The following is a 10,914-nucleotide window of genomic DNA, read 5'->3' as shown; positions in this document are numbered from 1 at the left end:
ATAGTATTCCCTTATGATCCTTAAATCTCTACTTGTAATTATGTTTATTTAAAATTTTTGTTTTCTTTCATGTTTTTCATGATCAATACTGACAGAAGTTTGACTACTACTATTTTTTCTTTTTTCTTTTTTGTCTTTTTTATTGTTTTTCATGATCAATACTGACAGAAGTTTGACTACTACTATTTTTTCTTTTTTCTTTTTTTTCTTTTTTGTCTTTTTTATTGACCGGTAACGGGATCGCAACCCTCAGTGTCGCTCCCATACCGGGGACCGGCAACGGGATCGCAACCCTCGGTGCTGCGCCCGCACCACGCTCAGCCAGTGAGTGGGAACCGTTCTCCACATGGGATACGAACCCTCAGCGGGAGCGCCGCCGCACTCCCAAGCGGCGCACTCTCCCGTGCGCCACTGGGCCGGCCCTACTACTATTTTTTCAAAGACCCAATTTATGTTTTTGTTAATTTGTCCTATATTATTCATTTTCTATTTTATTAAATTTAATTCCCATCTTTATTATTTCCTTCCTTCTACTTTCTTTTGGTTTACTCTATTGTCCTTTAAAAAACTTCTTGAGCTGAAGTCTTGGCTAAGAGTTTTCAGTGTTTTATCTTCTCAAATATATGCACTTTTGGCTTTAACTTCCCCTGTTATGTCCCACTTTATCTGTAATGCACATATTTTTATATGTCATGTTGTTAATTTCTAAATATTCTATATATCTATGATAAAATGGAAATTTAAACTATGAATTATTTAGCGGTGTTATTTTTATGTAATACAATTTTTATGTAAAAATTAATGCAATTCTTAAACTCATTTTTCTTTTATTTTTTATTTCCAGTTTTATTGCTTTATAATCTGCACACTAATTCTTGGTATTTAGAATTTGTTGACAGATGGTTATGACCTGTTATGTGGATAATTTTTGTAAATGTATAATGTGTACATAAGGGAATATTTGTTCTTAATATTGCTTTTTATAGTTCACTATTTTTTTTGTATGTAGTTTCTTCACACATCATTTAGTATTTTTCAATAGAAGTCTATGAATGTTAATTTTTCATCTGAAAATGTCTTCATTTTTTTTTTTCCCCTTTTTGTCTTTTTTTTTACTGACCGGCAACGGGACCGCAACCCTTGGTGTTGCGCCCACACCACACTCAGCCAGCGAGCGGGAACCGGTCTCCACATGGGATCCGAACCCTCGGCGGGAGTGCTGCCGCGCTTCCAGGCGGTGCACTCTCCCGTGCGCCACCGGGCCAGCCCAAATGTCTTCATTTTTGAATGATAATTTAGCTGGAACTCCTTGAAGTTCTTATTCAAAAATGACATTCTTAGAGAGGCTTAACTTTAACCTATTTAAGATTGCTACTTCCTTTAACCTCAGCTTTTACTGCTACTCTTCACGCTCTCTATCCTACCCAATTTTTAAAAATACCACTTAATTGTCTAACATGTTATGGTTTTAAAAATATTTTTATGTCTATTGTGTATGTATATCCTCGGGATTGTAAACTCCATGAAGGTAGTAATTTTTGTCTACTTGTTTGTTGATGCATCCCAACACCTAGAAAAGGGTCTGGCACATAAAAAGTACTTGATAAGTATTTATTGAATGAAAGAAAAAGTGTATTTAGAATTCTGATTTCACATTTGTTTTATATTTGCATTTTGTAAATATTACTATATTCCTATCACTGGAATGTAGGCTTCATGAAGGCAAGAATTTTTGTATGTTTTGGCACTGCTATATGCTCAGAGGCCACAATGGTGCCTGGCATTCAATAAATATTTGTGAAAAAATGAAATAATTAGACTATTTTCCATCTAATTGTTTTTCTGTTGCATTCAATGTATCTTTTCTCTGAGGTTGCTTCTAGCATTTCCTTTTTTTCTTTGATTATCTGGAGTTTCTCAGTGATGTATCTAGGCATAGACTTCTTTTTAAATTTTTGTATGACATTCACTTGCTTCCTGAGTCTGATCATGTTTTTGATCAATTCTGGAAAATTCTTAGCTATTATGTCTTCAATGTTTTCTCTTTCCTATTCTGTCTTGGAACTCCTATTTAAATATACAGATGACTGTCTTTTTATTCTGTCTTTCATGACTCTCTTCCTGTCATTATATTTTCTATTACTTTATTGTGTTGCATTTTGAGTAACTTCTCAAGTCTATCTTCCCATATAATAATTTTCTCTTCAGCTATATCTGGTCTGCTGATTAATCCATACATAGAGATTTAAAATTTGTAATGATTGCATGTATATGTGTGTGTGTGGGGGGGAGGGTATATGTATATACAGTATGTGTGTGTGTGTGTGTGTGTGTATTTTATTTTTTGGCTGCTGGCCAGTTCAGGGATCTGAACCCTTGACCTTGGTGTTGTAACACCACACTCTAAGCAACTGAGCTAACTGGCCAGTCCTATATACTTTTTAAAGTTTTATTTGTTTATTTTTAAAATCACCTATTCTTTATTATAAGCTCTTCTTTCAATATTATCTCTTTGTTTTTTTAAAGAACTTAACTGTATTATTTAAATAAGTATTAAACCAGACTGTGATCATTAAACCAGACTGTTTATCAGCACATCCACTAATGAAATCGATCACATCACAAACAATCCACTGATAAAATTGCAAAGACAGAAAGAAATATTACACACTTACATAGCAAGGGAGATACAATTCATTACATACGTATTCTCTAAACAAACAAGAAGATAACTTGTCCTCAATTAGGATTTGATAGCACCATTTGCTACACATCTTTCATTCCAAATTCATCTGTAACTGGGGTGGTAATTTGTGTTAGTTAATTGCCTTGGCCTTTTTCCAAAGGAAAAGTAGAACTACCTCTATTTTTTTTTTCGATTTTTAATTTTAATTTACTTATTTTTACATTCTAAGATGTTATTGTGGAGGAGTGGGAGAGAGAAGGGGAGGGGGAGGGGAGGGGGGTGACCCATGGCAGACTCCTTCACTGGCCTGGTTGTGGATGGCGGGGTGGGGGTGGGAGAGGGGGTGCATGGCTAAGGTCCCCCTGTGGCTCAGGAGCCTGGGGGCTTCCAGCGGCATTCAGTTGTTGCTGGCCTCTGTATCTTTCTTTATCTTTTTAATAGTACCAAGAATACTTATTTAAAGATTCAGATTGTTTTATTTTCTAAAGTTTTTTTTATTGGGTGTTTGTGAATGTGCTATTTTACCCATTTGTTACGTCTACTGACTTTCCCTTTTGAGGAATAATGCCCTCATATGATTTATAAACTTTGTGAGTTAATCTCCTGCTGGAGTCTGTTTTTCATTGAGAGTCATTTGTGTTGTAGAAATATACCTAGAGATAAGTTATGCATTAATTTCCGTTGGGTGCTCTAGGAGTCCCACTGGCCTGTGGCCAGTTTTTTGGTCAATTTCTTGGTTTGGGATTCTTGGATCGCCACTCATGGGTGGTGCAGGATTGGGATTTTGATTTCTTAGAAGACTTCTCTTTTCTACTCACAGCACTAGGAAAAGATCAACATTTTTGCCATTACCTTGGGCTGGAAGGTGAAGGTTTTTGTTTTCTTTTTAACCCTTTTTCATGAATAGGAATTTTTCATGTTCCAGTAAAGGAAGTTTTGTTTCCAGATCCTGCCTAAGTTCCTACCTATGCACTAAAATTGTGATCCTAAGGTTTAGGTCTATATATATCCCGGCCTGATACCCTCTGTGACCACTGAAGTCTCAGCTTCTATGCTTGTTATGACTTGAGTTCCCTTTATTTTTCTTAAGCCTGAGGATTTCCTGTTTTTTTCTTTTTAGATGTACTTATTGATACGTACTACTATTTGGGGGATATATTTTATCCAGTATTCTGTGTATAATTGTAGTGAAATAATATCTTCAGTTGCTTAGTGAAGCACATTGTTACACTGGAAGTCTTGAATAGGAACACTCTATTCTTGAAACAAAAATTCAGAAATAAATATAAATCTGAACTTGATGCTATTCGCATGCATCCACATCAACATAGTTTCAGCTAAATGAGCCTATCTGTCTCATAAAATTAATGTTATTTTGAATGTTAATGCTTTTGTAGTTTTCTATATATTAAATTTGTATCACAAATTTGTAAGCATATTTTATGTTTAATTTTTTTGTATGTATTTATATGCATTACAATATGAATATTTAAAGCAACACTGGGAGCCTTTTATAGCTTTTTAAAATTAAAAATAAATCAAGTCTGAGAAACACTCACCTAATCATGACTGAAAAAAAATTACATTTTGAGAGTAATGGTACTACATTGAACTGAGGTTTTTCTCTTAACTCTTCTGATTATATATTCATATTAGGTCATCTTTTTGGATAACATAATGGCTTCATCATTACTCTTCTTATATTTCTACAGCTAAAACAAATTTTATCAAAATATATCTTTATGATATATTACTATCTAGGCAGTATTTATAGATATTATTATCTATCTCAGTAGTACTCCATAGGAAAGGGCAGTTATATCCAAGTCATTTGGGAAAATTTTTCAAAACACACATAATCTGTTTTACTTCACCTCCTCCAGACATTCTGATTGATCTCTTGGGATTTTATCCTGAAACTAACAAGGAACTACTGAAGATGTTAAGCAATATTGTGCCAATTCTTTCCCCCTGCTCCCTTGACTATTAGACCCAATGGTTTTTTAAAAGCTTTTCTCAGGATACAGGTGACTTAACTTGTATTTTCTGTCTTTAGACATGTGGCATTCAATATCCTAATTTCCATCATGCCAGAGGCTATGGCCTTAAATATGAAAGAGAGTAGGGAGTAAGGAAAGTGTTATTAGTGGTTACAGTAAAGAGGAACCAACCTTGAACTTGAGCATTATTACCCAGAAGAGGCCTCTTACAATGCAGAGCAGCAGGGATAAAATTTGCCTTCCAAATCAGCCAGTTACCAGTTTTGATAGGGAAAGTTCCATGCAAATGTTTCAGCTTTGACCCAGTGCCACCTGTGCAGGCCATCCACTGATTCTCAAGGACTTCTGGTGGTACTGCATTTGGAAGCATGCTAGACAACCCAGCAGCACCTAAAAGGTCAAAAGGGATATTCAGATGCTTCTACTCTCTACCTTTAACTGACCCAGTGCCCAAGAGACAAGACCAACCTCATCAATGACCATCTCTGCCTTTTGGACAAGGTATGTCTTTGTGGTGATAGATATGCTCAATGCTCACCCAAAATGGTACTCTTTCTCTTCTACCACCTTCTTTTTTGATCTTTTTATATTTTAGAAAGGAAATGCTTTTGTGTGTGTGTGTGTGTGTGTGTACTTTTAAAATTCACATTTGTATTGTGTTGTGAAGTAGTTATTATGGAAAAGTGTAAAGAAGAAAATCAATCACCTATAGCTACACCTAGCAATAAAATCACTTAGAAATAGTAACATTTTGATGTACATTCTTCCAAACATTTAAATTCACACATACACAAACACATATGACCACATATCTTATATGTATCTGATTGATATATTTGACTACTTTCATTTCATTTTAAATGCCCTTGGGCTGAGACTGACTTTTGCTATTTAAAACATGAATGCAGTCTTAAAATTATTTACTTTGACATTTTTGGCTATGAAATGTCATGTCAAATAATTGTGCTATGACACAGAAATAGAGAATGAAGAATCATAGAATTATAGAATTTAAGGTCCAAAAGAGACCTTTGGGAACATTAAATCCTCCTCTAAAATCCAGAGCTAACAGGCAGGTCGAAATTCTTTCTACTGGCCATGTTGTCACATATTATGCAAACTTACAAAGGAAAAAAAATACTGATATTGAAGATATGAGTATTTACTTTAAAAGATGAAGCCTCATTCATAAATTTACTTTCCCCATAAACTAAAATTTTTCATTTTCTCCTAACTTATCTTCAAAGGACCTTGCATAATTTATAGACTAAACAAATACATAAGTATCATTCCATTTGTTGGCAGGTCAATTTGTACACACAGTTTTGTGTGGGCCTGTAGGAGTGTTTTCTAACATAATGTACTTCCAGGAGATGGCTTAACAATGGAGGTGGTACCCCATTTCTTGAGGTGTAATTCCTACTTAGGTTGAACTCAGAAATAAATTTAGAATTATAACTAAAATCCTGTTGGAGTTACCTAAAATGAGGAGGAAAGAAAAGAAAAAGAAATAAAAAAGCACCAGCAGGACAAAAATTAGCTGCCAATCTGAAAAGAATTTATTTCTCTTTCTCTGTGTGCATGAAAGTGTGGGTGGGTTTTCTCAATTCTGGAGTTGTTGTAAATAAATTAGCTGTAAAGCTGTCAAATTTTTTTCCTTCTTCCTCTAAATTACTTCAGGTGTCAAGCTGAGAAGTCTGTGGGCTTTCAGCAACAGCACACTGTTTCATATTATGATTTTTTAAAGCAGAGACTGAAGCAACCCAAATAATACCATTAACATTTGAATTAAATTCCTCAGGCATTTTCTGGGTTTTTATTAGCAATCAAATAAGAAGCCTAGTTTTGGGAGAAAGGGAATAATTACAAAAGAGAGGAAGGGATAGGAGTAAAAGGGTACTGAATTCATTATGCAGAATTTGGCTGAAGTGGTTACTTTTTTTTTGTAATTAGAGGGTGGTGAATCAAATTTTAATTCTTCAAAGTAATTTTCTATGGATTCAAATCTGTATTTTTTTACACTTACTATACTAATTGTTCCATTGCAAAAGTCAAATCAGTAAGTTTTATAAGCCATCTCAAAGGATTTGGGATCGTTTTCTAGGTCATTTACTGACCCAAGTTTCATATAGTCCATTAGAATATAATATAATAATATGGATATCAAATTTTCCCAGCACCACTTGTTGAAGAGGCAGTCTTTTCCCCAATGTATAGTTTTGTTGCCTTTGTCTAATATCAGATGGCTGTATGCCTGAGGGTTGATTTCTGGGTTCTCAATTCTGCTCCACTGGTCCATGTCTATTTTTATGCCAGTACCATGCTGTTTTGGTTACAATAGTTTTGCAGTATAATTTGAAGTCAGGTAGTGTTATGCCTCTGGCTTTATTATTTTTGCTCAGGATTGCTTTGGCTATTCGGGGTAATTGTTGGTCCATATGAAAGTTAAGATTGTTTTTTTCATTTCTGTGTAGAATGTTATTGGTATTTTGATGGGGATTGCATTGAAACTGTAGATCGCTTTGGGTAGTATAGACCTTTTCACAATGTTAATTCTTACAATCCAAGAGCATGGAAAGTCTTTCCATCTTTTTGTGTTTTCCTTAATTTCTTTAAGAAGTAGTTTGTAGTTCTCACTGTAGAGATCTTTCACCTCCTTGGTTAAATTGATCTGTAGGTATTTTATTTTTATTGTGACAATTGTAAATGTGCATACTTTATTTATCTTTTTGTTAGTTCATTATTTGAGTATATATGCAACTGATTTTGGGGCATTTATTTTTTTATTTTTATTTCTTTTCCTTTTTGTCTTTTTTCATGTCCGGCAAGGGATCGCAACCCTCAGTGTCGCGCCCGTACCGGACCAGGACCGGCAACGGGATCGCAACCCTCGGTGTTGCGCCTGTACCGGGGATCGGCAACGGGATCTCAACCCTCGGTGTTGCGCCCACACCGCGCTCAGCCAGTGAGCGGGAACCGGTCTCCACATGGGATCCGAACCCTCAGCGGGAGCACCACTGCGCTCCCAAGCGGCGCACTCTCCAGTGTGCCACCGGGCCGGCCTGGGGCATTTATTTTTTATCCTGCAACATTACTGAAATTATTAACCAGCTCTAGGAGTTTTTTGATAGGAGTCTTCAGGTCTTTCTGTAGATAGTATTATGTCATCTGCAAATAGAGACAGTTTGACTTTGTCTTTTCCAATCTGGGTTCCCTTTACTTCTTCTCACCATAAACTAAAATCAACTCAATATGGATTAAAGACTTAAGTATAAGACCTGAAACTGTCAAATTACTAAGGGAAAATACAGGTGAAACACTTCAGGAACTAGGTCTGGGCACAGACTTTATGAACATGAGCCCAAAAGCACAAGCAGCAAAGGAAAAAATAAACAAATGGGACTATATCAAACTAAAAAGCTACTGCACAGCAAAGGAAACAATCAACAGAGTGAAATGACAACCTACAGAGTGGGAGAAAATTTTTGCTGACTATGCATCCAACAAGGGATTAATATCAATAATATACAAGGAACTCAAGCAATTACACAGTAAAAAAAAAACCAACAACAACCACCCAATTAAAAAATGGGCAAGATAGCTGAATAGACATTTTTCAAAGGAAGACATACAAATGGCCAACAAATACATGAAAAAATGCTCAACATCAGTAGTCATCAGGGAAATGCAAATTAAAACTACACCGAGATACCACCTCACTCCAGTTAGACTGGCTATAATCAAAAAAGACGGTGAATAACAAATGCTGGCAAGGGTGTGGAGAGAGGGGAACACTCCTGCACTATTGGTGGGTACAACCACTATGGAAAACAGTATGGAGATTTCTCAAACAACCACAGATCAATCTTCCATACATCCAGCAATCCCTCTTCTGGGTATATACTCAGAGTAATGAATATATTCAGAGTTGTGCAGCCATCATCACTATCTAGTTCCAGAACATTTCCATAATCCCCAAAAGAAACCCCATACCCATTAGCAGTTACTCTTCATTTCCCCCTCTTCCTGGCACCTGGAAACTATTATTACATTTTCTGCATTTAGGGATTTGCCTATTTTAAACATTTCATATAAATGAAATCATACAATATGTGGCCTTTTGTGACTGGCTTCTTTCATTTAACAAGTTTTTAAGGTTCACCCATGTTGTAGCATGTATCAATACTTCATTCCTTTTTATGGCCAAATAACATTTCATTGTATGAATATACCACATTTCATTTATCCATTTATCAGTTGATTGATGAATATTTGTGTTATCCTCACATTTTGGCTGTTATGAAGAATAATGCTATGAGCATTCATGTGCAGATTTATGTGTGGACATATGTTTTTATTTCCCTTGGACATAAACCTAAGAGTGCAATTATTGGTTCATATGGTAATTCCATGTTTAACTTTTTGAGGAACTACCATACTGTTTTCAAGTGTAGTTTCATGAATTTATAGCCCCACCAGCAAAATATGAGAATTCTAGTTTCTCCACATTCAAACTTTTTAAATGTGGAATTTAAAAAATATCTCTTATTTCATTAAGTTTACTCAACACAGATTATTAAGAGCAAATCACTATGCATTGGTATAATCTCTATAGAAGTAAACATTAAATGATGCAGTGGTACCGTAATGTTTATAATATCTACAATGTCTGGAATGATTCTTTTCTTTATTCTCACAAAAGTCAACTTAGTATGCTACAACACCACAATGCAAAACAGACAAAAATTTTTACCACGGTTTATAAAGCTCCCTATGATCTCCTCCCCTCTCTCAATCGTACTTTGCCATGAGTCACTAACTCATGAGTTATAAAGTTCACTCAAAAGCAACTGAAACCAGGGCCGGCCCGGTGGCGCACTGGAGAGTGCGCCGCTTGGGAGCGTGGTGGCGCTCCCACCGAGGGTTCGGATCCCATGTGGAGACTGGTTCCCGCTCACTGGCTGAGTGCGGTGCGGGCGCAACACCGAGGGTTGCGATCCCGTTGCCGGTCAGTAAAAAAGACAAAAAGGAAAAAAAATAAAAAAATAAAAAAAGCAACTGAAACCAAAGACATACCCTAGCCAATTAAAAATAAAATCACAGTAAAGTATCTCTGGCATTTCTAACTTTTTGAGCCACATAATTTCTTTTCATATATTTCAAGATAACCTGGATGTAAAGTGTATACTCTAACAAAACGAACTGATTTTTGTTTCATGGACTTTTAGTGTAAGATAATTGAAGTTAGGGGATGGATATAGGACATTAAAATGATAACTCTGATTTTAGGATAATTTATTTGTAATCCATTCTGACAGCAATTAATAACTGAGGCCAGTTATCTACTAAGGGCTTTCCTTGTGGGCAGGTTATTGATATATAAGAGAACGCTTACCTTTTTAACTGTCTAGATTGGGAGAGTGTTCTCCTTCAATAAAGGTATTAATAGACTAGCTTAAAAAGAAGGGGTGGGATACAAAGGCACTACCTATTTGAATATCGCTGCACTGAAAATTATGATCTGTTCTATCTGTAGACCATTCCATAGTTGTTCTCTATGATGCTCATGTAACTTAGCTATATAACTGGTTTCTGTTCAAAGATGGAGAAAAGGAAAAAAAATGAATTCATAATAATTCTGAATTATTATTTCTAGAAAGAGGTATTGGGGCCCAGAAAGCAATACCCCAAAGTGAAGGCCTCAGAAGCAGCCTCAAAAGCAAAGTTTTCTTCTGACTTTCTCTGGTCCTCCTGTCTCTCTCCTCATTCTCCCCTGAGGCAAACTATAGAAACTAGAATCCCTCTTCCCCAGGGCGGGTCATAGATATACTCTAATCTTCCACCCTGCCTCTCTGTCTTGGAGCTGGCCATAAAGAAATTCCCTGACTTACTTTGTCTGGTTGTAGGTCATAAGACTCCCCATTCCAGAAAGGGTCCTGCACTGTACACTGGAGGAATGAATGCTACACAGAGAGACCAAGAAGAATCTGAACAGACAGTCCTTGCTGGGTTTCCCCACTGAGTCTGTTAGCATTAGTGCATACGTTTCTTGTCCAATCGTATTTCTACGTGGCTGTGCCTGCTTCATAGAACCTAAGCATAAATATGGACAATATTCCATATATCTTTGGGTCTTCATTCTGAAGGCTCCTGTGTCATGTAAAACTGTGATATAATAAAATTTGTTATGCCTTTTCTTCATATTAATCTGTGTTTATCAGATGATTT

The sequence above is a fragment of the Galeopterus variegatus genome, unplaced genomic scaffold (assembly GCF_000696425.1).
Source record: "Galeopterus variegatus unplaced genomic scaffold, G_variegatus-3.0.2 Scaffold773, whole genome shotgun sequence".
Lineage (NCBI taxonomy): Eukaryota > Metazoa > Chordata > Mammalia > Dermoptera > Cynocephalidae > Galeopterus > Galeopterus variegatus.
This window is presented reverse-complemented; position numbering follows the sequence as displayed.